The sequence below is a fragment of the Amblyomma americanum genome, chromosome 11, assembly GCF_052857255.1.
Source record: "Amblyomma americanum isolate KBUSLIRL-KWMA chromosome 11, ASM5285725v1, whole genome shotgun sequence".
Lineage (NCBI taxonomy): Eukaryota > Metazoa > Arthropoda > Arachnida > Ixodida > Ixodidae > Amblyomma > Amblyomma americanum.
Window position 1 is genome coordinate 122,058,037 of NC_135507.1, and position 23,238 is coordinate 122,081,274.

The window sequence follows — 23,238 nt, forward strand, 5'->3', positions numbered from 1 at the left end:
TCTCGAAGCCCTGTACTACGGCGTCCCTGATAACCTGAATCGCTTTGCAATCTAGAATTCCGGAAACACAAGCTCAAACTGAGCACGGTCATAACACCATCTATCCTACCTCAGCGCAAGCTATTCGCATTTACTTTCATCTCTACAACATACAAAATGTTGCGATGCGATAGCTCATGGCAATCAATTGAAATGCTTTATAGCGTAGAACACGATTGTTGTCAGGTCTCATTTCAAAATTCGCATACTCATAGTTACTCATATACGTATCAGTACATGAACACACTTTATGAAGGCAAAGATTGCAACGCATTCATTAGGGCCGGTTTTTTTTCAGTTGGAACCAACGAGCCTGAGACATGCTTCAATACACTGTTGTCTAAAAAGAAGAGGTAAGGTGGCCGATACATTGGTACAGGAAACAACTTCTCAATCAGAATTTTTGTCGTCTGTCTTATGGATAGATTGTGGAGAAATTTTAAGCAAAACCGTGCAGTGAGGAAATAGAATATATCGAGGACTTCGTTATGAAAACCAAACGAAGGCCCTTCACTCCAAAGACCGGGGGGCGCAAATAGAATAGGCAAATGAACACTTAATCATCTGATAAACACTGCTAGGATGACCCAGGCAGCACATGTCATCGGCCTGATATTGTAAACGCGTTGGCGATCCGTGGTCCTACGGCGGCCCGTTCTGGCCAATGCGCGACTAATAATGGTGATGCAATTCGAGAACACGTCCATTAATGGGCCGGCCATGCTCCTTATTCCCCAAAATTGCATACCCTTGTCAACAACGATCAACGATGGCTAGACAGAAGTACTGGCCAGCCAAAATCGCGTATAACGTGGCATTCGATGGCGAATATTGCCCGGGCAGTTGCGACTGCTAGCCAGACTGGCATACATAGTGGCATACGTTGGTCGATGTTGTACAAATTTATATCGCATGTGACCATTAGACATACTTCGGTATAGGTTGGTCAGTATTGCCCTGAAAGTTGGGATGGCTTCCTAACAATGTGTATACAAACTGGGCACGGCTGCAAAATATTGCCTTCCCGTTGCGATGGGTAGCCAATGTAGCACACATCTTGGGATGCTTTGGTCAACTCGCTCAAGAATACGTTCTTTCAAGCTTTTAAGAAATGCGTATATCCTTGCATATGTTGTTCAGCATCGTCCTCCGTATGGCGTTGGGCCGCCGAAATTGCTTATATCTCCGCATACCTTGGTCAATATTCTCCCACCATGAAATTTTGATGGCTGGTCGACATTGATCATGGCACTACATGGCCTCTACGTGTGATGCCGCGCGAGCCAGGTATTGTAGTATTCTACTTCTTAGACCGTGCAAACTACATTTTGCTTTGGCCCCACGGCCTAAAAAGAAAAAAAACTGGAAATGGACCTTTGAGTTTTGTCGATGTAGCGGTGAGAGCCATATGCGCAGTGCGAGCGCCGAGCGCTGTCGATTGGTTTGGCAGGAACGTGCGAGGCAGTCGCGTTGTGCATATGTACTCCGGTCTTTGATTAGGAACCTTTTTAGAGCTTGCGCTCTTCGTTCCTTAGTCCCTCAGTTTTGCGCCATCGCCATCGGTGGCGACCGCACCGCCGTCCGCAGGACACAATATTCTATTCTGTCTCTCTTGATCGCCGTACGCTGGGTTAACTGAGTTTCGCTGAGGCGCCCCCAAGTTCGGGCAAAACGAGCGCCGTGTGCGCGCGTAAACGTGCACGCTTCCCAATCCTGGTTTCCTCGCTGTCCCCAAACGCGGCACGATGGGTTGCGGAGCGAACTCGCCGCAAAATTTCTGCGCGTCGATGGAATTGCATATCCAGGCCTTTGGTGCGGCCTGATTTCGGCAACCAGAACCGACGACACAATTTCTCACCTAACAGGATTTGACCACCCTGGTGCAGTACTTCACCACAACATTCTATGAAGAAACCAATTGACCCTCGGCCCTGAGTCCCCAGAGCTGCGGACCAACTGACCAAGGCGGCGTTCAGACCTGTGAAGCAGCGAAGGGTGCTAAGAACCATTGGCTCCCGACAGGCCGCCATTGGAATCTCAACCTGGCAACGTTTAACTCCAGAACCTAATCCAGTGAGGCTAGCCTAGCAGTGCTCCTCGAGGAACTAGCGGGCATAAAATGGGATGTTACAGGGATTAGTTAAATTAGGAAGGACCGGTGAGACGTACACAGTACTACAGAGCGGGCACATGCTGTGCTACCGCGAATTAGCGGATAGACGCGAACTAGGTGTGGGATTCCTTATCAATCAGGATATGTCTGGCAACATAGCAGGGCTCTATAGAATTAACGAGACGGTGGCAGGTATCGTAACTATAAGCTAAATAGAATGAACAAGCTGGAGGAGCTCCAGGCCTATGTGCCTACATCCAGCCATGATGACCTAATCATTGAAAGTTTATGAAGACGTGGAAGCGGCAATGAACAAAGTTAAATCACAGTACACTGTACTGATGAGCGACTTCAATGCTAAGGTAGGAAAAAAGCAGGCTGGCGACCAGGCGGTAGGAGAATATAGGGAAGGTTCTAGGATTAGTAGGGGAGAGGTACTAGCAGAGTTCGCAGGTAGAAATAATTTACGGATCATGAATACCTTCTTCCGCAAATGAGAGAAAAGGAAGGGGACCAGGAACAACCCCGAAGTTGAGACTAAAAATGAAATACACTTCATACTATGCACACACCCTGGCAATGGGCAGTATGTGGACGTCGTCGTCAAGGTGCTGTGTAGCGGACACAAAACAGTAAGGTCTCGAATTAGCCTAGACTTCAAGAGGTAACTAAAGAAATTAGTGAAGCGGACGGCCCTTAACGAATTAGCAGTTAGAGGGAAAGTAGAGGAGTTCAGGCTTTCGCTACAGAACAGATATTCAGCTTTCACTGAGGAAGGCTATCTTAATCTTCAAACAAGAAAGTGTAATCTCTCTTCTACCTTTACGGAGCACGCCGTAAAAGTAGGCGGTAGGATATTTCGGCAGGATACTGACAAGTTATCTCAGGAGACGAAAGATTACCGTAAGAAACGCCAAAACATGAGAGCGTGTATCCCTAGAGAGCATGTTAGCCGACATAAGGAAGTCTCGTATGGATAGAATGAAGGTAGCCTAAAAGCGGCGAAGAGTAAATTAGGCATAGGTAAAAACCAGATGTTTCCGTTAAGAGAAAAGGAGGGCAATGTCATTAATAATATGGATAAGATAGTTAAAGAAGCCGAAGAGTTATACACAAATATATAAAGTACCAAATGTAATCAGAACGTTAATGATAGAGACTGTAACGAACAGCAATGCACATCCCGTCAGTAACGAAAAAAGAAAAAAGCCGTAGGAGCAATCTGAATCGGAGAAGCAGTTCGTGAGGACCAGGTAACAACAGATCTGTTGAAGGACGAAGGGGAGAACGTGCTGCAAAAACTAGCCACTCTCTATACGCAATGCTTTACAAACTCAACCGTACCAGAAGGTTGGAAGAACGCTAATATTATCTAAATCCATGATAAAGGAGAAGCCAAGGACTAGGAAAATTACAGGCCGATCAGCATACTGTTACTGTTCGTTGCCTACAGGCTATTTACTAAGGCAATCGCTGATAGAGTCAAGAGAGGAAGACGAAGACGTTGTTCGACGTACTGTCGACTCAGCTCTGGTTCTTTACCTGATTTTGACTAATTTACCTAGATTTTATTGCATATTCAAAAACGGCAGCATATTCTAGGCGGAACTGTTCCTGTGGGAAAATTACGGCTGCTCCGGCGCCGCAAAGCCTTAAGGGACCACGCCAATCAAAGGAGGCTGGCTCGGAAGAGGCGGCCATAGCTTCCAAGGGCGTGGAGCAAGCAGAACATAAAGACGACCACCCGTCCAGTCAGACCTCATCGCTTAGTGGGGATGAGTGAACGATCGCGGACGGTGACGAGTCAGTGGCCGATATGGCTGACGTGAACAACGAGGGCTTCAAGTTGGTGAGTCATCGCAAACATCGAACGGTCGGGATCCCGGCAATGGTTGAGCCCACAGAGAAAGGGGTTGATTTAAGAGAGAGGAATCCCATCTTACTCTTCGTGGCCATTCAATCACTGCTGGGAACAGCTCCGATTAGTAGTCGGTCACCATGCACGGGGCTCTTCAGCTGGATGTCTCGACGGTAAAGCAGGTTGACAAGATCCTGCAGTGCTCTTAGATTGGCGACATCAAAGTTAACGTGCGATTGCCCCTTTCCTACATGAAGAACACCTGTGTTATTAAGGGTGTGCCAAAGCGGCATTCCGAACGCCACCTACTTGATTATTTGACCCCACAAGGTGTTCTGCACGTGAAACGACTCGTGCGTCTTGTGGACTCATGGCGGAAAATCTTCAAGCGCCGACCAATCGTTAAAAAGATGACGTTTTGGCCCCGGCTTACGGGGGCCTTGTTCACAATGAAAGAAAGACAGGAGTGAAGGTAAGTTATATAGATTTCATGGTATGACGCAAGCAGCGGGAGTATATCGGGGGTAGATTGCCTTCGTTGCGATTAAGCGTGTTTGCCGTCTTCTGAATACAAAAAGATTCTAGGTAAAGCCTTGTCGTCTTGCTCTTTTCTTTTCCGATTATCTTCGAGCCGTCTCAGTCGATGTCATGGCCCTCGGAGATAGCATGATCAGCCAGTGCGTTTGTTGCCACGCGCTTGTTCTTGACATCATTGTGGTGCTGCTGCAATCTTTTCCGAAAATCACCTGTTTCACCGATATAGACATGCTCGCAATCAGCGCAGGGAACCCTATACACGATGCCCGGGAACTTCTCTTTCTTTATCTTGTCTTTCACTGTAACCAACGCCTGTCGCAGCTTCTGCGTGGGTACATGTGCGACGTTGTCTTCGTACGACTGGAATATGCGGGATAAACTTTCACTTACTCCGTGGACGTAGGGTATCGGAATCCTTTTCTTCTTCTCTCGCTGGGGTTGCTGTGGCGGCGGGTGAGCTAGGCGATTCTCGGATTTTCGTATAAAAGAACTGGGATAACCCGAAGCCATCAGGTCGCGGCGAACGGTGTCCAGATCTGTCTTTTTCTCTTCCAGCGTAGAGCAGAGGTTCTCCGATCGGCGGACAAGCGAGGCAACAACGGACTTCTTGTGACAGGTCGGGTGTACGGAACTGAAGTTGAGGTACATGCATGTGTGCGTGTCCTTCCTGAATACACTGAATGATATTCCAGGGCCGTCGCGTTTCACCAGAACGTCCAAAAAAGGCAGACGGCCATCTACTTCCTCTTCCGTGGTGAACTGTATAACCGGTTCCAATGTGTTCAGGTGCAAAAGGAATGTACTCACAGCCGATTTCTTGATTATGCAGAAACAGTCGTCCACATAACGAAGAAAGAATTTCGGGCGCGGCGTGAAGCATGAAAGGGCGCGGGACTCCAGTGACTCCATTGTCAAGTTCGCAGCGGTCACAGAAATTGATGCTCCCATAGCCGTACCATGAACCTGTTTATATATGCTCTCCTTGAACGTGAAATAGGTGTTTGACAAGCAGAACTGAAGAAGTCTGCTGAGGTCTGGAACTTCAATGGGTGTTCTTTCCGGTAGGGTTGCATCCGCCTGGAGCGCATCTGTGCAAACCTTCACGGCCAGGTCAGTGGGCACGCTCGTAAACAGTGACTTCACATCAAATGACACCAAAATTTCGTCGTCCTCTACAACCATGTTGCGAACCTTTTCAACGAGGTCGTGTGAGTTGTGCACGTGCGTTTCGCTTTTACCAACCAAAGGGGAGATAACACGATGCAAATAGTTCGACAGCTTGTGAAGCGGGGAGCGGGTGAAATCGACGATTGGGCGCATTGGGTTGCCTTCTTTGTGGATCATTGGCAGTCCATACAGAGCGGGAGCGGAACCATTGTAGCAGAGGAGGAAGTAGTAGAGGGACTTCAGTTGTGGCGGGACAAAGGAGAAGACATCAGCCAACAGTTTCTGCAAGGCCCTTTGCACCTTTGAAGTGGGGTCCCGATTAAGTGGCATGCAGGTTCTCTCATCTTCCAGCATGCTCATCATCTTGTTCACGTACTCTCGTTTGTCCAAGACGACCGTTGCGTTTCCCTTGTCCGCGGGCAGGATCACGATGTTCTCATTGCCGCGCAATCTTTTTAATGCCTTTCTTTCTTCGGGCAAAAGAGGATCAAGTCCTTGACGCCGGTTCAGCTTGGACAGCACGCTGACGACACGGGTGCGTGCCTCGTCGCGACGGGACGGCTCCACATTCTTGACCGCAGTTTCCACGGCGCATACCATCTTTTTATGTCCGGCTCTGGTCCCAAATTGAAATTGAGACCGAGGCTCAACACTGAGAGCTCAGCGTCGTCCAGTTTCTCTCACGAAAGGTTGTGCACAGTGGTGCGGTTAGCAGTTCTGGAAATGTCCATCCGACGAGGTAGTAGCCTTTGAAGCTTTCTCTCGTGCACGGCTTCGTCCCGACGTGAGCGGAGACCAGCATGGAAGTTGGCGTGCAGATGGATGCTGGCAAAATCAACGGGGCACTTGTAATCGAGCCGGCGGCGTGCGAAGAAGGCTTGGTTTTTTAGTGAGTGGACCTGTTCTCTGCAGACCATGATCCTAGCTTGTAGAAGAAGGCGTTCGGCTTTCGAAACAACGTGAACACCAAAGCGGCTTGCAACGGGCCTGTTCAGGCGTAAGGAGCGAGGAATCACAACCCGTGCCTTGCAGGTTAAGTTGAATTGAAGATGACCTTGAAATGCTGATGCACGGGTTTCTAATGAAATGAAGCGGCGAATCTCAGTGATGATCGGTTGGCCATACGCCTCACGAAGTGCGATGAAATCCAGGGTTCGACGGAAACCCGTCTGGTCGGGTATGTTCATGGCGGAAAATCTTCAAGCACCGACCAATCGTTAAAAAGATGACGTTTCGGCCCCGGCTTACGGGGGCCTTGTTCACAATGACAGAAAGACAGGAGTGAAGGTAAGTTATATAGATTTCATGGTATGACGCAAGCAGCGGGAGTATATCGGGGGTAGATTTCCTTCGTTGCGATTAAGCGTGTTTGCCGTCTTCTGAATACAAAAAGATTCTAGGTAAAGCCTTGTCGTCTTGCTCTTTTTTTTCCGATTATCTTCGAGCCGTCCCAGTCGATGTCATGGCCCTCGGAGAGAGCATGATCAGCCAGTGCGTTTGTTGCCACGCACTTGTTCTTGACATCATTGTGGTGCTGCTGCAATCTTTTCCGAAAATCACCTGTTTCACCGATATAGACATGCTCGCAATCAGCGCAGGGAACCCTATACACGATGCCCGGGAACTTCTCCTTCTTTATCTAGTCTTTCACTGTAACCAACGCGTGTCGCAGCTTCTGCGTGGGTACATGTGCGACGTCGACTTCGTACGACTGGAATATGCGGGATAAACTTTCACTTACTCCGGGGACGTAGGGTATCGGAATCCTTTTCTTCTTCTCTCGCTGCGGTTGCTGTGGCGGCCGGTGAGCTAGGCGATTCTCGGATTTTCGTATAAAAGAACTGGGATAGCCCGAAGCCATCAGGTCGCGGCGAACGGTGTCCAGATCTGTCTTTTTTTTCTTCCAGCGTAGACCAGAGGTTCTCCGATCGGCGGACAAGCGAGGCAACAACGGACTTCTTGTGACAGGTCGGGTGTACGGAACTGAAGTTGAGGTACATGCCAGTGTGCGTGTCCTTCCTGAATACACTGAATGATATTCCAGGGCCATCGCGTTTCACCAGAACGTCCAAAAAAGGCAGCCGGCCATCTACTTCCTCTTCCGTGGTAAACTGTATGGCCGGTTCCATGCTGTTCAGGTGCAAAAGGAATGTACTCACAGCCGATTTCTTGATTATGCAGAAACTGCCGTGAACATAACGAAGAAAGACTTTCGGGCGCGGCGTGAAGCATGAAAGGGCGCGGGACTCCAGTGACTCCATTGTCAAGTTTGCAGCGGTCACAGAAATTGATGCTCCCATAGCCGTACCATGAACCTGTTTATATATGCTCTCCTGGAACGTGAAATAGGTGTTTGACAAGCAGAACTGAAGAAGTCTGCTGAGGTCTGGAACTTCAATGGGTGTTCTTTCCGGTAGGGTTGCATCCGCCTGGAGCGCATCTGTGCAAACCTTCACGGCCAGGTCAGTGGGCACTCTCGTAAACAAAGGGACTTGCAAAGGGACGTGCAAAGGGACTTGCAGAAACTTTTGTCTGATGTCTTCTCCTTTGTCTCGCCACAACACAAGTCCCTCTACTACTTCCTCCTCTGCCACACTGGTTCCGCTCCCGCTCTGTATGGACTGCCAAAGATCCACAAAGAAGGCAACCCAATGCGCCCAATCGTCGATTTCACCCGCTCCCCGCTTCACAAGCTGTCGATCTATTTGCATCGTGTTATCTCCCCTTTGGTTGGTAAAAGCGAAACGCACGTGCACAACTCACACGACTTCATTGAAAAGGTTCGCAACATGGTTGTAGAGGACGACGAAATTTTGGTGTCATTTGACGATAAGTCACTGTTTACGAGCGTGCCCACTGACCTGGCCGTGAAGGTTTGCACAGATGCGCTCCAGGCGGATGCAACCCTACCGGAAAGAACACCCATTGAAGTTCCAGACCTCAGCAGACTTCTTCAGTTCTGCTTGTCAAACACCTATTTCACGTTCCAGGAGAGCATATATAAACAGGTTCATGTTCTACGTCGCTGTGGGGCCTCGCTCACGCATGCTAAGCCTCCCATCGTGTCCATTGCTAAACGCCTCAAGGAGGGAAACCTTATGGCTCTGCAAAGCGACAAAGAAGGCGGATTTGTCATCCTCCCTGACCACTTGCACAAGGAGAAGGCTGAGGTAGCGCTCGAAAACAATTTCAAGAAGGTTCAATTCCGCCCCAGCAGACAGAAAACTTTGGCTTTGAAGCTACTGACAAGTTTCCAGCTCGACAGAATAAGATCATCGGCAGAAAAGGCCCGAGTCTGCTTCTTGGAAGTCTTCTTCACAGGCAAAACCCATAAGCCTGACTGCCCTCTGAGGACCATCATCTCGGAAAAAGGTACGTGGCAGGCGGAAGTTGGTGCCTACCTACAATGCCACTTGAATGGCCTACCTTTAAATGACCCTTTCCTGGTAAGGAACTCGTCAGAGGTGTTACAGCGATTCAAAGGCAGTTCAGACGCTACGACTGGCTTTACAATTGACGTTGAAGACTTGTTTTTTTCCGTTCCGCACGGTGGTCTATACGCAGCGGTGCGCGACATGATCCAACAGTCGGGTGAAGTGCGTTTCCAGAACAGCTCGGGTGTGAGCAGCGACAATTTCCTTCGCCTTCTTCAGTTCTACCTTTAAATCTACTGTTGTTCAGTCAGCGCCCTGGCCTGTCCACTTCTGTTCGTCCTTGTTTTTTTCGCGCTGCATTCTTCTACCATGCTCACTGACCAACAAGCCCAAACCGCCGCTTTAGTTCATCAGATTTCTTCTACATTGGGCTCTTTTCTTTCATCCATGAGCAAGCAAAATGCAGCCATAACCTGCGTGAACCTCATCGCTATTTCTACTTGCAAGGCCAGGATCCTCTCGTTCCATATCAAAAAGAAAATTGTGCCGTTCGAAGTGCGAGTGTTGTTCGGCCCTGTGGAGCCGTCTTGGGGGCATGTTCGGCGTATGTGCAAGATTCTGAAGTCAGAACTCTGGAGACAAGTGCGTCTTTTCCAAGACTGGCTAGGTGTGTTCGCGCCCCAGAGGCCACATTCGACGGGGGTGAGCTGCAGATATTATGAGTACAAAAAGCTCGCTGCACAATCGGCTGAATTCCTATGGCGCCAGTACCGTCTGCGCCTTCCAGTAAGGAAGAAGGAAGTGAAGTCGTCTACGACCAACGTCACCGTTCTGGGAGGTGCTTGCATCTCGTCTCAGGACTTGAAGGTCCTACAGAAGGGTCCCAAATTCAGCTTTCAATCACCTTCAAACAAGTACCAGCTCCTGGCTATGGTGCGGCAGTTGGCACAACGAGTACCAGAGCAAGACAAGCCACGAGTCATTGGGGATGGCGTCGATGTTCTACGTCGCTGTGGGGCCTCGCTCACGCATGCTAAGCCTCCCATCGTGTCCATTGCTAAACGCATCAAGCAGGGAAACCTTATGGCTCTGCAAAGCGACAAAGAAGGCGGATTTGTCATCCTCCCTGACCACTTGTACAAGGAGAAGGCTGAGGTAGCGCTCGAAAAGAATTTCAAGAAGGTTCAATTCCGCCCTAGCAGACAGAAAACTTTGGCTTTGAAGCTACTGACAAGCTTCCAACTCGACAGAATAAGATAATCGGCAGAAAAGGCCCGAGACTGCTTCTTGGAAGTCTGCTTCACAGGCAAAATCCAGAAGCCTGACTGCCCTCTGAGGACCATCATCTTGGAAAAAGGTACGTGGCAGGCTGAAGTTGGTGCCTACCTACAACGCCACTTGAATGGCCTACCTTTATATGACCCTTTCCTGGTAAGGAACTCGTCAGAGGTGTTACAGCGATTCAAAGGCAGTTCAGACGCTACGACTGGCTTTACAATTGACGTTGAAGACTTGTTTTATTCCATTCCGCACTGTGGTCTATACGCAGCGGTGCGCGACATGATCCAAGATTCGGGTGAAGTGCGTTTCCAGAACAGCTCGGGTGTGAGCAGCGACAATTTCCTTCGCCTTCTTCAGCTCTACCTTGAATCTACTGTTGTTCAGTCATCGCCCTGTCCTGTCCACTTCTGTTCGTCCTTGTTTTTTTCGCGCTGCATTCTTTTACCATGTTCACTGACCAACAAGCCCAAACCGCCGCTTTAGTTTGGTACGTGTAAGGCCGCCCCTCTTTTCCAGCTGTATACCTTTGCAGAAAGCAGGACGCCGGCGCACGCGGAAACCGCTCCCCAGTATAAGCGAGAGCCCCCGAGTACATACCGGGAACGAAAATTGTTGCTTGACGCACGGACCCCCCCCCCCCCCTTACGACGTGGGCTATCGCCGGGAAGGCACCCATAGCTTCCCGCCGTGCCTCGTGAACAAAAGCGCATTCCCAGAAGGGCCGTGACGGACACCTGTCATGGCGGACAGGCAGTACTCGCCAAGAATGTGGAAAGTGACAGGCGCTAGTGAACAAAAGCGCATTTCCAGGTTGGCCGTGACGGACACCTGTCATGGCGGACAGGCAAGACTCGCCAAGAATGTGGAAAGACAGGGGCGACCCTTAATCTCGTTTCCCGGAGCGACAGACGAACCCCTTCATGCTTATTAGCTGTGTCCCGCCGTCGGTAGCGCGGCAGCATCGTGGGCCCTTTCGCCCCCTCTTCTGTTGCTGACGAGCGACGCGGACCGATGGTGGGTGGCGGTATGCATGCCTGAGGCAAGGATTAGCTCCGATGGGAGAGCCTGTGGATACTCTCACTTGAGAGAGAGTGGTGGCTTTTTTGTTGTTTATTTAGTTTGTATTGTTAACAGACTCTGGGTTCGAGGCTAAGCCCAACCCAAGGGGTTGTCCCCATCTCGCATGTTAGTTTTGATTGGAGAATTGATGCTTTGGGCGGGCCACTGAAAATGACCGCCCTTAGTCCTTTGTTAATCAAGTGCTTAAAAGCGCATATAAACGGATGCAGTCCAGTCCAGTCTGAGCTGGGGCTTCATGATTAGCATGTAATGTGATGCTACTTAGGCTCTAACCTGCCGGGTCGATGAGTAAAGTAGTGCAAAGTTTGTTCTTTTGTAAATTCAGTTCTGCTTTTCCAGTTTAAATCTCTGTATATGTATGTTGTAAATATATGCTCTGCTGTCATCATCTACAATCTCGCCTCCTGTTCATCTTCCAAGCCGAACGACACTAGAGGAAGGGTTTGTGAACAATCCTCGAAGAAACGGACGACTTTTGAAATTCTACTGGCGCAGTCGCCAGGACTCGGCACGTTTCATCTCAAGGCCAGGCATCGCAGTGACAACCACAGGCCATCCGACACGGAGCAGCGAGGAGCTGTCAAGGGACGACTCCACCTCGGCTGCTACCGAAGCTGGTAGAGCGGACGCATCATCCGGGCTCTGGGCGGCAGACACCAGAAGATCTGCGCCGGGTGAGTGGGATTTCTTGCGTTTTGTCGGGGTTGGCATGGTTGCTACTCTGAAGGCTTAGGGTGCAGGTGTGGAGCACGTGACCAGCATGGAGAAAAATTTCTGTCTTAAGAACTCCTTCAGTTCTAAATTCGGCCTAGAATTTAAAACGCTTCGAGGTGTTCTCTCAGAGGCAGGACAAATGACTATTCGCCGCCTTGAGTTGAAATTTCAGGAACGGATGAGACAGATAGAAAGGCAGGAGCAGGAACAGCTAAAAATGCTCGAGCTGATTTATGCGGGCGGCGGGCAGCTCGGCTATGCGTCTGATGGAAAGCGCAGCGACGATGCAGACCTAGGCCCTGAAGCTCAGAGTGTGTGTGCGCTTAATAATGAGCTGATTTATCCGGGCGACGGGCAGCATGGCAATGCGTCCGATGGAAAGCGCAGAGACCATGCAGACCTAGGCCCTGAAGCTCAGAATGTTGGTGAGGTTACTAACGACCTACCTAAATCTTTGGCGGAAGCAGAGAGCCGGAACGAAGGAAAAGGAACGGATTCACAGGTGCAGGAAATGTCGACTGCCGTGAACGGACATTTCAGTCATGATGGCGCTTTCAGTAATGAATTTGTCCCGGAATGGAAAACTCCCCGAGGTGTTACCCTATCGGAAGGAGGGCAGGATACTATTCGTCGCCTTGAATTGAATTTCCGGGACCGAATGCGACAGATTGAGCAGAATGAAAAAGAACTAAGAAAGCTAGAGCTGAGGTATACGGGCGGCGGGCAGGATGGCACCAAGTCCGAATTAAAGGACCATGCAGACCTAGGCCCTGATGCTCACAGCACTGGAGAGGTTGACATCGACTTCCCTGAAAATGTGACAGAGGCACTAGGCCAGAATAACGAAGAGGTCAGTGAGATCCAGATAGCAGAAGCCTCAGAGGCTCTATCAAGTCAGATTGAAAAACAACTATCAGGGAACGCAGCGCTCAAGATTGATCTATTGAAAGGTGCTGAGAATGAAATGGGGAGAGAGAAAAGTTGCGAAAACACGAACGGTACATCCAGCGCACTTTCAGAGCGGCCAAAAACACAGTCGCAGAAGTTGTTTCCGGTCAAAGCTAATTTTGAGCTGATACTGGGTACAGAAAATGTTCGCCAATGCAGTGAGGCCAAGTGTGCTCAAGATGAGGTCCTCATGGAGAGCTCGGGTCACTTATTGCCCGTCAATGGGGCGTTTGTTCCGAAGTACAGCGGTAGCGATGCCACAGTCAGACGCAATGACCTTGAAGAGTGGGCCGATTCGGCGACAGAGTTTGTAACGCAGAGTATCTCAGCACGAATCATGAAATGCGTCATACAGAAATCCTGCAGTCGCGGCGCGTTTTTCGGCGGTTATCAGGATCACTTGAGGATCAAAGATGGCAGTCTGCCAATCACCGCCAAACTGGATCGAATAGGCTTTGTGCCATCTCCGCCCCCTAAGCCGCCATGGCCCGATATCGTTGCAGCGAGAGTCCAACGGTCAGCTTTTGTGGCAGGTCGAGTGGCGCAACCATGCCGGCCTGGACAAGGCGTTAACGTTCCCACTCAACCGACGCTCGGTGAGCGGGGTGCCGTGTGTTGACGTCGGGCACATACGAAGAGACTGCATGGCGTATGCATGGAGCCGGTGCCCGTGGGTGTTGTGCGCAGACCTATGAACAGTGATGGAACAATGCGGCTTTGTGTGTGCTTCAAATGTGGACTCTGTGCAGTGCATGATGTGGTGCCCGTTCAGCGAACTGTAAAGCAGCATGCATCAATGTTGTGCCTTGTAGTTTCTTTTTGTTATTGATTGTTTCTTTGCTTTGGTTCTCGAAGATTTGAGTACCCAGGAGAAACTCTGCCCCGGGAGGGCTGACATTTGTAATGTGAAAGTGTTGCGGCCTCTTTGTTAGGAAGCATAAACGAGCTGATAGCAAGCTCGGTTTATACTCTTAGAGGGGGCGTGTAAGGCCGCCCCTCTTTTCCAGCTGCATACCTTTGCAGAAATCAGGACGCCGGCACACGCGGAAACCGCTCCCCAGTATAAGCGAGAGCCCCCGAGTACATACCGGGAACGAAAATTGTCGCTTGACGCACGGACCCCCCCCACCACCACCCCCTTACGACGTGGGCTATCACCGGGAAGGCACCCACAGCTTCCCGCCGTGCCTCGTGAACAAAAGCGCATTCCCAGAAGGGCCGTGACGAACACCTGTCATGGCGGACAGGCAGTACTCGCCAAGAATGTGGAAAGACAGGCGCTAGTGAACAAAAGCACATTCCCAGGATGGCCGTGACGGACACCTGTCATGGCGGACAGGCAAGACACGCCAAGAATGTGGGAAGACAGGGGCGACCCTTAATCTGGTTTCCCGGAGCGACAGACAAACCCCTTCATGCTTATTAGCTGTGTCCCGCCGTCGGTAGCGCGGCAGCATCGTGGGCCCTTTCGCCCCCTCCTCTGTTGCTGACGAGCGACGCGGACCGATGGTGGGTGGCGGTATGCAAGCCTGAGGCAAGGATTAGCTCCGAAGGGAGAGCCTGTGGATACTCTCACTTGAGAGAGAGTGGTGGCGTTTTTGTTGTTTATTTAGTTTGTATTGTTAACAGACTCTGGGTTCGAGGCTAAGCCCAACCCAAGGGGTTGTCCCCATCTCGCATGTTAGTTTTGATTGGAGAATTGATGCTTTGGGCGGGCCACTGAAAATGACCGCCCTTAGTCCTTTGTTAATCAAGTGCTTAAACGCGCATGTAAACGGATGCAGTCCAGTCCGGTCTGAGCTGGGGCTCCATGCTTAGCATGTAATGTGATGCTACTTAGGCTCTAACCTGCCCGGTCGATGAGTAAAGTAGTGCAAAGTTTGTTCTTTTGTAAATTCAGTTCTGCTTTTTCCAGTTTAACTCTCTGTATATGTATGTTGTAAATATATGCTCTGCTGTCATCATCTACAATCTCGCCTCCTGTTCATCTTCCAAGCCGGACGACACTAGAGGAAGGGTTTGTGAACCATCCTCGAAGAAACGAACGACCTTTTGAAATTGTACTGTACGGCTATGTGAGCATCAATTTCTGTGACTGCTGCGAAATTGACAATGGAGTCACTGGAGTCCCGCGCCCTTTCATGCTTCACGCCGCTCCCGAAAGTCTCTCTTCGTTATGTGGACGACTGTTTCTGCATAATCAAGAAATCGGCTGTGAGTACATTCCTTTTGCACCTGAACAGCATGGAACCGGCCATACAGTTTACCACGGAAGAGGAAGTAGATGGCCGTCTGCCTTTTTTGGACGTTCTGGTGAAACGCGACGGCCCTGGAATATCATTCAGTGTATTCCGGAAGGACACGCACACTGGCATGTACCTCAACTTCTGTTCCGTACACCCGACCTGTCACAAGAAGTCCGTTGTTGCCTCGCTTGTCCGCCGATCGGAGAACCTCTGGTCTACGCTGGAAGAAAAAAAAGACAGATCTGGACACCGTTCGCCGCGACCTGATGGCTTCGGGCTATCCCAGTTCTTTTATACGAAAATCCGAGAATCGCCTAGCTCACCGGCCGCCACAGCAACCGCAGCGAGAGAAGAAGAAAAGGATTCCGATACCCTACGTCCCCGGAGTAAGTGAAAGTTTATCCCGCATATTCCAGTCGTACGAAGTCGACGTCGCACATGTACCCACGCAGAAGCTGCGACACGCGTTGGTTACAGTGAAAGACAAGATAAAGAAGGAGAAGTTCCCGGGCATCGTGTATAGGGTTCCCTGCGCTGATTGCAAGCATGTCTATATCAGTGAAACAGGTGATTTTCGGAAAAGGTTGCAGCAGCACCACAATGATGTCCAGAACAAGCGCGTGGCAACAAACGCACTGGCTGATCATGCTCTCTCCGAGGGCCATGACATCGACTGAGACGGCTCGAAGATAATCGGAAAAGAAAAGAGCAAGACGACAAGGCTTTACCTAGAATCTTTTTATATTCAGACGACGGCAAACACGCTTAATCGCAACGAAGGCAATCTACCCCCGATATACTCCCGCTGCTTGCGTCATACCATGAAACCTATATTACTTACCTTCACTCCTGTCTTTCTTTCATTGTGAACAAGGCCCCCGTAAGCCGGGGCCGAAACGTCATCTTTTTAACGATTGGTCGGCGCTTGAAGATTTTCCGCCATGAACATACCCGACCAGACGGGTTTCCGTCGAACCCTGGATTTCATCTTGTGGAATCATTCAGGAAAAAAATGGACTGCGAAACCTACCAACTCTGTTGTGCTGACATTCGCTCCCAACTAGAAGCACCCCAAAATAGTTGATATCGGATTCACAAAACAAGCAGTTGCCGATTTCACTGAAGCTCGTCCACTGTGTATTAGATGACAATGATTTGGGCTCGTGGCCAAATTTTGCACAAAGGATAGTTGCTGTAAGCGGTACGGAGGCGACCGCGACTTTAAAACATGCAAGGCCGATTTGCTTGCGCCAATTGCGGGGTGATCTTGAGTGAGTTTCGAAGGCTGCCCCTTCCGTGTGAGCGCTCTGCACCGTCGAATATCCTTTATTGCTGGTCCCAAAACCCAACCGACTGAGACGCCTGTCCCAGGATTAGACGAGTTTTCTGTGTTGTCGTTCGTCGGTGTTGCGTTACCCAACAATGTCCCTAAGAGATCTGAGTCCAGCAAGACGCCAAGGTCCACTGCGTGCGTATCGGTTGTTCAACCTCCAGCAAAAAGTGTCCATGTTACTGAGCGACCGGACAACTGCCAGACTCCACGGCAATGGGGAGTCTCATATGCACAAGTTACAAAAAAACAGCAGCTACAGCGGCCAACAGTGTGTCCCCGTCGGCATCTTTTGTCGATGTTATGAGTGCGTTGCGCAAAATAAGGAGCTCAGAAATCAAGGTATGCCTGGCCTCCCTCATTTTTTGTTAGGGGCTTGGCGTTCACCTGTTCCAGCGGTGGCGCCTGGTAACCTGAAGAACTTCCTACAGTTGGTGTTTTCTTTTGAGTCCCTGATTGCAAGGAACTTCCTTGCAATCTAATATAGATGGGGTTAAACCTTGTGGATCAAATATTCACCGAAAAGTGCCGTTTATATTGCAATGAAACTGCGTTGGGATTTTGAAATAAAACTATTGTTGAAAGAGACGTGTTCCAGTATTGGCCCTGTCAGAAGCTGGCCTGCCAAGCGGGAGATGTTTGACTGGATATGTCGCCCATAAAAAATGTAGCATAAAGTAATTTCCTGTAAAAGGTGCCGCGCTTTACACAAGAAGAGAAATTTCACATGTTTCTCTAAGTGTTGCCGATCTTTGCAAGGATGACATTGAGGTAGTGGCTGTGACAATACAGCTCGGCTTTCAAACCCTTTTTATTGCGTCCTTGTACGTGTTTCTGGTGAAGGTAGCATTGGATTTGTTTCTACAGCAGCTGTGCGACCGCTGCCCAGCTCCGCGAATCATCTGCGGTAATTTTAACGACATTCATGCCGTCTGGGGTGACAGGAACACGGACTTCAGTGGACGCGAACGCGTAGACGTTTTTGACAGTTTCGACCTGTGTGTTACCAATGACGGAAGCCCCACATTCATTCAGCCTCCAGCCTCAGCGACGGCTATAGACTTGACACTGCGTTCACCTGACGTCCGCGTGAGGTGGTCAACAGCGCCTAACCGCATGGGAAGTGATCACTATCCGATTTTTGTGTCTGCTGCCGACTTTCGTATGCGTGGTACTAAAATTAGCAATCTGCTCAACTGGGACAAGTACAGAGAACACTTAAAACGTGTTTTTGCTGATGTTATTGACAAATGATTTCTAGTAAGCTTTCAGCAACTGCGGCGGTCAAGTTCACTGATAATTTTTCGTCCCTGTGTTTAAAACTCAGGAACGTTTGCGCAGCGAGAAGGGCGGAGCGCCAACTCATGCGGAAGAAGGACGACAGGGCACTGAAGACGACCTTCAATAGGCTAAATTCTGCCATTAGACGGCACACGGACAAGCTCTACAGGTCGCAATGGGCCTCATTCTGCGCTAGTTTGACTGTGTTCTCACCGATGACGAGAATACGGCGAGTTATTGGCAGCGTTGGTGGAGAATCTCGCCCTTCGAAGCCTTCTGACGCTCTTGCAATACAAAAGGAAAAGCCTATTGCGTGCTTGGTAGGGGAATTTGCAGACGCATTCGTACGTGCTAATTCAGGAATGAATATATATACACTGCCTGCTTCCTCCAGGTTTATCATAGACGTCCCGTTCACGCTTGGTAATCTACAGACTGCGCTCAGTGGCCTGCGGCGCCGGTGTGCACCAGGTTCCGACGGCGTCACCAAATCAAATGCTGAATAATCTACCCTAGGAACTGAGGAAAGAGCTCCTTAATTTCATCAATCGAGTTTGGGAGACTGGCGATGTTCCTCCGGCATGGAAGGTGGCACATGTAGTTCCAGTACTGAGGCCTGGCGAAGCCATGACAGACCTTGCCTCGTATCGTCCTGTGTCATTGACCTCTTTTGTAGCTAAGTTGATGGAGAAGCTGGTAAATCAAATATTATCGTGATGGCTTGAGGACAAGGCACTGCCTATTTGTATGACAGGAATCCGCCGAGGTCTTAGTGCCCAAGATAGCGTCTTAGACTTGGTCAGTCACACTGAACACGAGCGAGCTTTCGGCCTTTCTACCTTAGCCATTTTTCTTGACGTTGCGAAAGCTTACGACAGCGTGCTTCAGAGCTCAATTCTATACTGTTTGAAAGGAATGGGCATACAAGGCCATATGTTAAGATTCCTTTACAAGTTTATAAGTGATCCCGTGGTTCGTGTACGGTTAGGGTGTACCTTAAGCACCGAAAGTGTTCTATCACTAAAGTGTGCCTCAAGGAAGTGTTCTTTCCCCAACACTATTCGACGACGCAATGGCGTGCCTTCCAAATTGGATTACTTGCTACCAACACAAGCGATTAGCGCTGATAGCAGGACAGGCTCTACTTTAGGTGCAAGCTTACCCTCAAGGTGTGTGATTGTCTCTATCAATGGAACAATTCGGCTTTGTTCTGTTTCCACGTGTAGAAAGACGTCAAGCGTGGTTGAAGATAGACATCGGCCACTCTTGCATCCGTCAATTCAACCACCCGCGTTTCTTGCGCGTCATTATTGACTCCCGTCTACAGTGGCGAAAAGCTGTCGACGCGATTGTTTCATCTGTATCTCCTCGTCTCAATGTGATCCGTAGAATCGCACGTGAGCTCTGGGGAAACCAACCTTCTTCAATGGTCAAACTTCATGAAGCGCTAGTGGTCAATCGTATAATGTATCAACGGCCTTTAATTTCTCCCTCAGCGTCATACCTTGAACGTCTTGAAGCTGTCCACAGAGAGGGCCTAAGAATAGTCTTCGGAGTTCCTCAAGCGGATGCGAATAAGGCAGTACTTCATGAGTCTCTATGGAAACCTCTTAGCCTTGTCGCTTCTCAGAGACTACTAATGCATCTTGGCCGCCTAAGAGAGACGGTAGCTGGGCGATTCCTTCTCCAGCAGCTCTGCAAGTGATGTGAGTCGCAGGCCTACTTAGCACATAATACTCTTTGTTCTTTAGGTCTTAATGTCGGAAGGCAAAGGAAACGGTTGTAACCCACTGGTCTTTTCCGGCCCTCGACTGTTAGGTCACAATTCCCCATGTGAGCGCAAAGCGCAACTTTCCTTTAGCAGCAACGCATTCGCTCGAACTTGAACATTTGGAAACAGACTATGCCCACCATCTTCAAATTTTCCCGGATGGTTCTGTGGAGAAGGTCAAACAAGCTAGCGCAGCGGCTTTTTACATTACTTCTTTGGACTGTAAGCGGTCTGTGCGCTTTAATGCTATCGGATCCTCCACAACGGCTGAAATGTTGCTATTGAGGCGGCTTTACGGAAGTTAGGGTCTTGCCCGGCTCAACCGTTCGTCCTCTTAACTGATTCAAAATCTGCCCTTCAGAGGTTAGAGCGCGGATTCCCGTCATGTCCATGATTAGCTCGAACATATAGCACGCACAGCTCTGTTTATAATCGAGTTCCATGACCTGGCACCAGCGGATATTCTTGCCGAAAATTTTCAGCACGTGTTCACCAGAGTATTACAATCCTGATACTAGCCTGAGGTTTCAATGTAACTCTGTTAGAATCTTTGTTTCCACGCGCCGTTGTGTATTTGATGCTGTGGCTGTTATTTGCTTATTTTGTCGTGGAAATTTATGTATTGATATGTGATCTACATTACGTTTTGTCTTCTTGAACGTGTTCTTTTTCTGTGCTTGGTAAGTCGTTCTGCCATGCCAGCTTTTGTGCTTGCTTCTCTGTAATCAAGCGCACGTTTTCATGTTTCCCAAAGAATTGAGAACACAATAACCTCAATCTGCATCTTCTCACCTGCGTGGTCTTTCTAGACTGCTGCATGTTCCAAATTAAACCAAGGAGCAGAAGGAAATGTTTGAATGTTTTGTGTATGTTCTTCAGCATTCATAAATTTACAGTGTAAATTTTTTTCCTAAAAGACAATTAATTTCAAAGCAGAAAAAACAACTATGTATAGCGGGTAGGATCCCAACCCACGAACTCCGAATTTCTGATCTGATGCACAACCATGTCAGCTACGCAGTGGGTTTTCAACCTACTTGTTTATAGTAATATCGTACAATCCATAGTGAAATGTCTGCAATAAGTGTGAAATAGGTCAATTCTTTAATGCAATACATTATTACAGTGGAATGGTTACCCTATTACCATTTCCGCTGAAGGTATCGCTCGTCTCATTTCTAATCTTAAGGTTTCCTCATCAGCAGGTGTTGACAACATAAATTCTAAAATACTGAAAAACACCGTATCGATCTCCAGTGAAATTCTATGCCTCATCTATCAGCAATCATTATCATCCGGTTTACTTCCTACAGATTGGAAAATTGCTAAGATCGTTCCAGTGTTCAAAAGTGGAAACAGAAATTCACCGGAAAACTACCGCCCCATTTCGCTAACCTGCATTTGCTGTAAATTACTCGAGCATATTATCGCTTCTCACATTTACTGCCATCTGGAACTTAACTCTTTCTTTTTTCCTAATCAGCACGGCTTCCGAAAAGGTTTTTCTTGTGACACCCAACTGCTAGAATTTACGACTGACTTGCATTTCAACATGGATGCTAACCTTCAAACTGACTGTATCTTTTTAGATTTTGCTAAAGCCTTCGACCGTGTTGCACATTCCCGCTTGTTCTCAAAATTGTCTGCTCTGTGCCTAGATTCTTTAACACTGTCATGGCTACGTAACTTTCTTTCATTTCGCCAGCAGTTCACTACAGTTAACAATTTCACCTCCCCACTCAGTGATGTAGAGTCTGGCGTACCCCAAGGTAGTGTTCTTGGCCCCATATTGTTTCTAATATACATTAACGACTTGCCAACAGACATATCTTCTTCTATACGCCTCTTTGCTGACGACTGCATCATTTACCGGCCCATTAATTCTATGCATGATCACCTTGCCCTCCAAACTGACCTGAACTTAATTTCAAATTGATGCAGTAAATGGCAAATGATGCTCAACTCATCTAAATGCAAGGTCATCTCTTTCACCCGCAAGCGTACTAATTCTAATTTCTCGTACTCCATTGAAGGTACCACAGTGTCTCGGGCATCATCTTATAAGTATTTAGGTATTCACCTCACAGATAATCTTTCATGGGCCACACACATTCAATCCATCTGTGCCAAAGCTTCAAGATCACTTGGGTACCTGCGCCGGAACTTGCGAAACGCCCCTAATAACGTGATAAAAGTCGCTTACTTAACAATCGTGCGTCCTCAACTAGAATTTGCTTCCCCTACGTGGTCCCCTTATCAAAATTACCTGATCAACATGCTTGAATCCGTACAAAATAGAGCCGCTCGTTTCATCACACAAAAGTACCACCCCCAGTCCAGTATCACTAAGATTAAACTTGATATCTCCCTCGAACCATTACATATTCGTCGCTCCATCGCTCTTTTGTGCTTACTTCATAAATATCGTCATAGCACCAGGCCATCTCCCTTGCCCCTCGAAGAGCCTTCACGCATTTCACGCCGCCTACATAATCAGTATAGCATTACACGCATTTACGGAAGAACCTTAGCATTCAATTCATCTGCACTTCCACGTGCCATTATTCTTTGGAATGATCTTCCCAACTGTATCGCATCTATCAGCAACCACCAATCATTTCAAGACCAACTGCACAAACATTTTCTTTAACGACATTGTGTCTTGTTTCAGGTTGTTCTGTGTCCTTGGTCCCCTTTTCTTCTCGTTGGTATTTTACAAAGTTTTGGTTTCTTGTGCAATTTCAGCCATCTGTATGTTTTTTATGACTACTGCTTTTTCGTTTTGATGCCTATTGGGCACTTGCGATGCATTCTTGCTACTAATTTAATTTTTGTTGCTCGCGGTGATGTATGTCTTTTAGTTACGTTTTGCCCTGTATATTTATAATTGTGTTTAATTTTTGCCTTGTATCACGCGTCGTTTTTAATTTATTCTCCTATTTGCTTAATCTATTGTTTTGCCCCCCTTACTCAATGCCCTTCTGGGCCCTGTAAGGTATTTTGAATAAATAAATTGAATAAATAAACCGCGTATCTTCCGGAAGGGTTATAAACTTCATTCGTGTTCGAAGATACATTACCTTTCGCGTGTAAGCGAAATCAGTATTGCCACGACTCGGTAGAACCCCAAGGAGGGCTTAAAGATGAAAACGGTTTACTGGTAAACTACAAAGAGTCCTGCGTTTTAGCTTCTTTCTTTTCCAGCCTCGCGCTCGAAGACCCAGTTGTCATCTTTGGTGTATTATTCTATGCGGCAATATATGGAAGGAACTTCATGAGCAGCCCATTTAGAGCACTTTTTTTAAAGCATCTTCACCTGTTCACAGAAACGTGGATACTACAAATAACCTCCCAAATCTGTGCAATAAAATAAACGACGGCGCACTATGGAATGCCACCCTAAGGTAGGTATCTTCGACAAAGAGACATAACAGATCAGTAACCTCTTTTCGTTTTCGTGAACTGAAAGCCACGATCACGCTTTATTTCGTGTTACTGT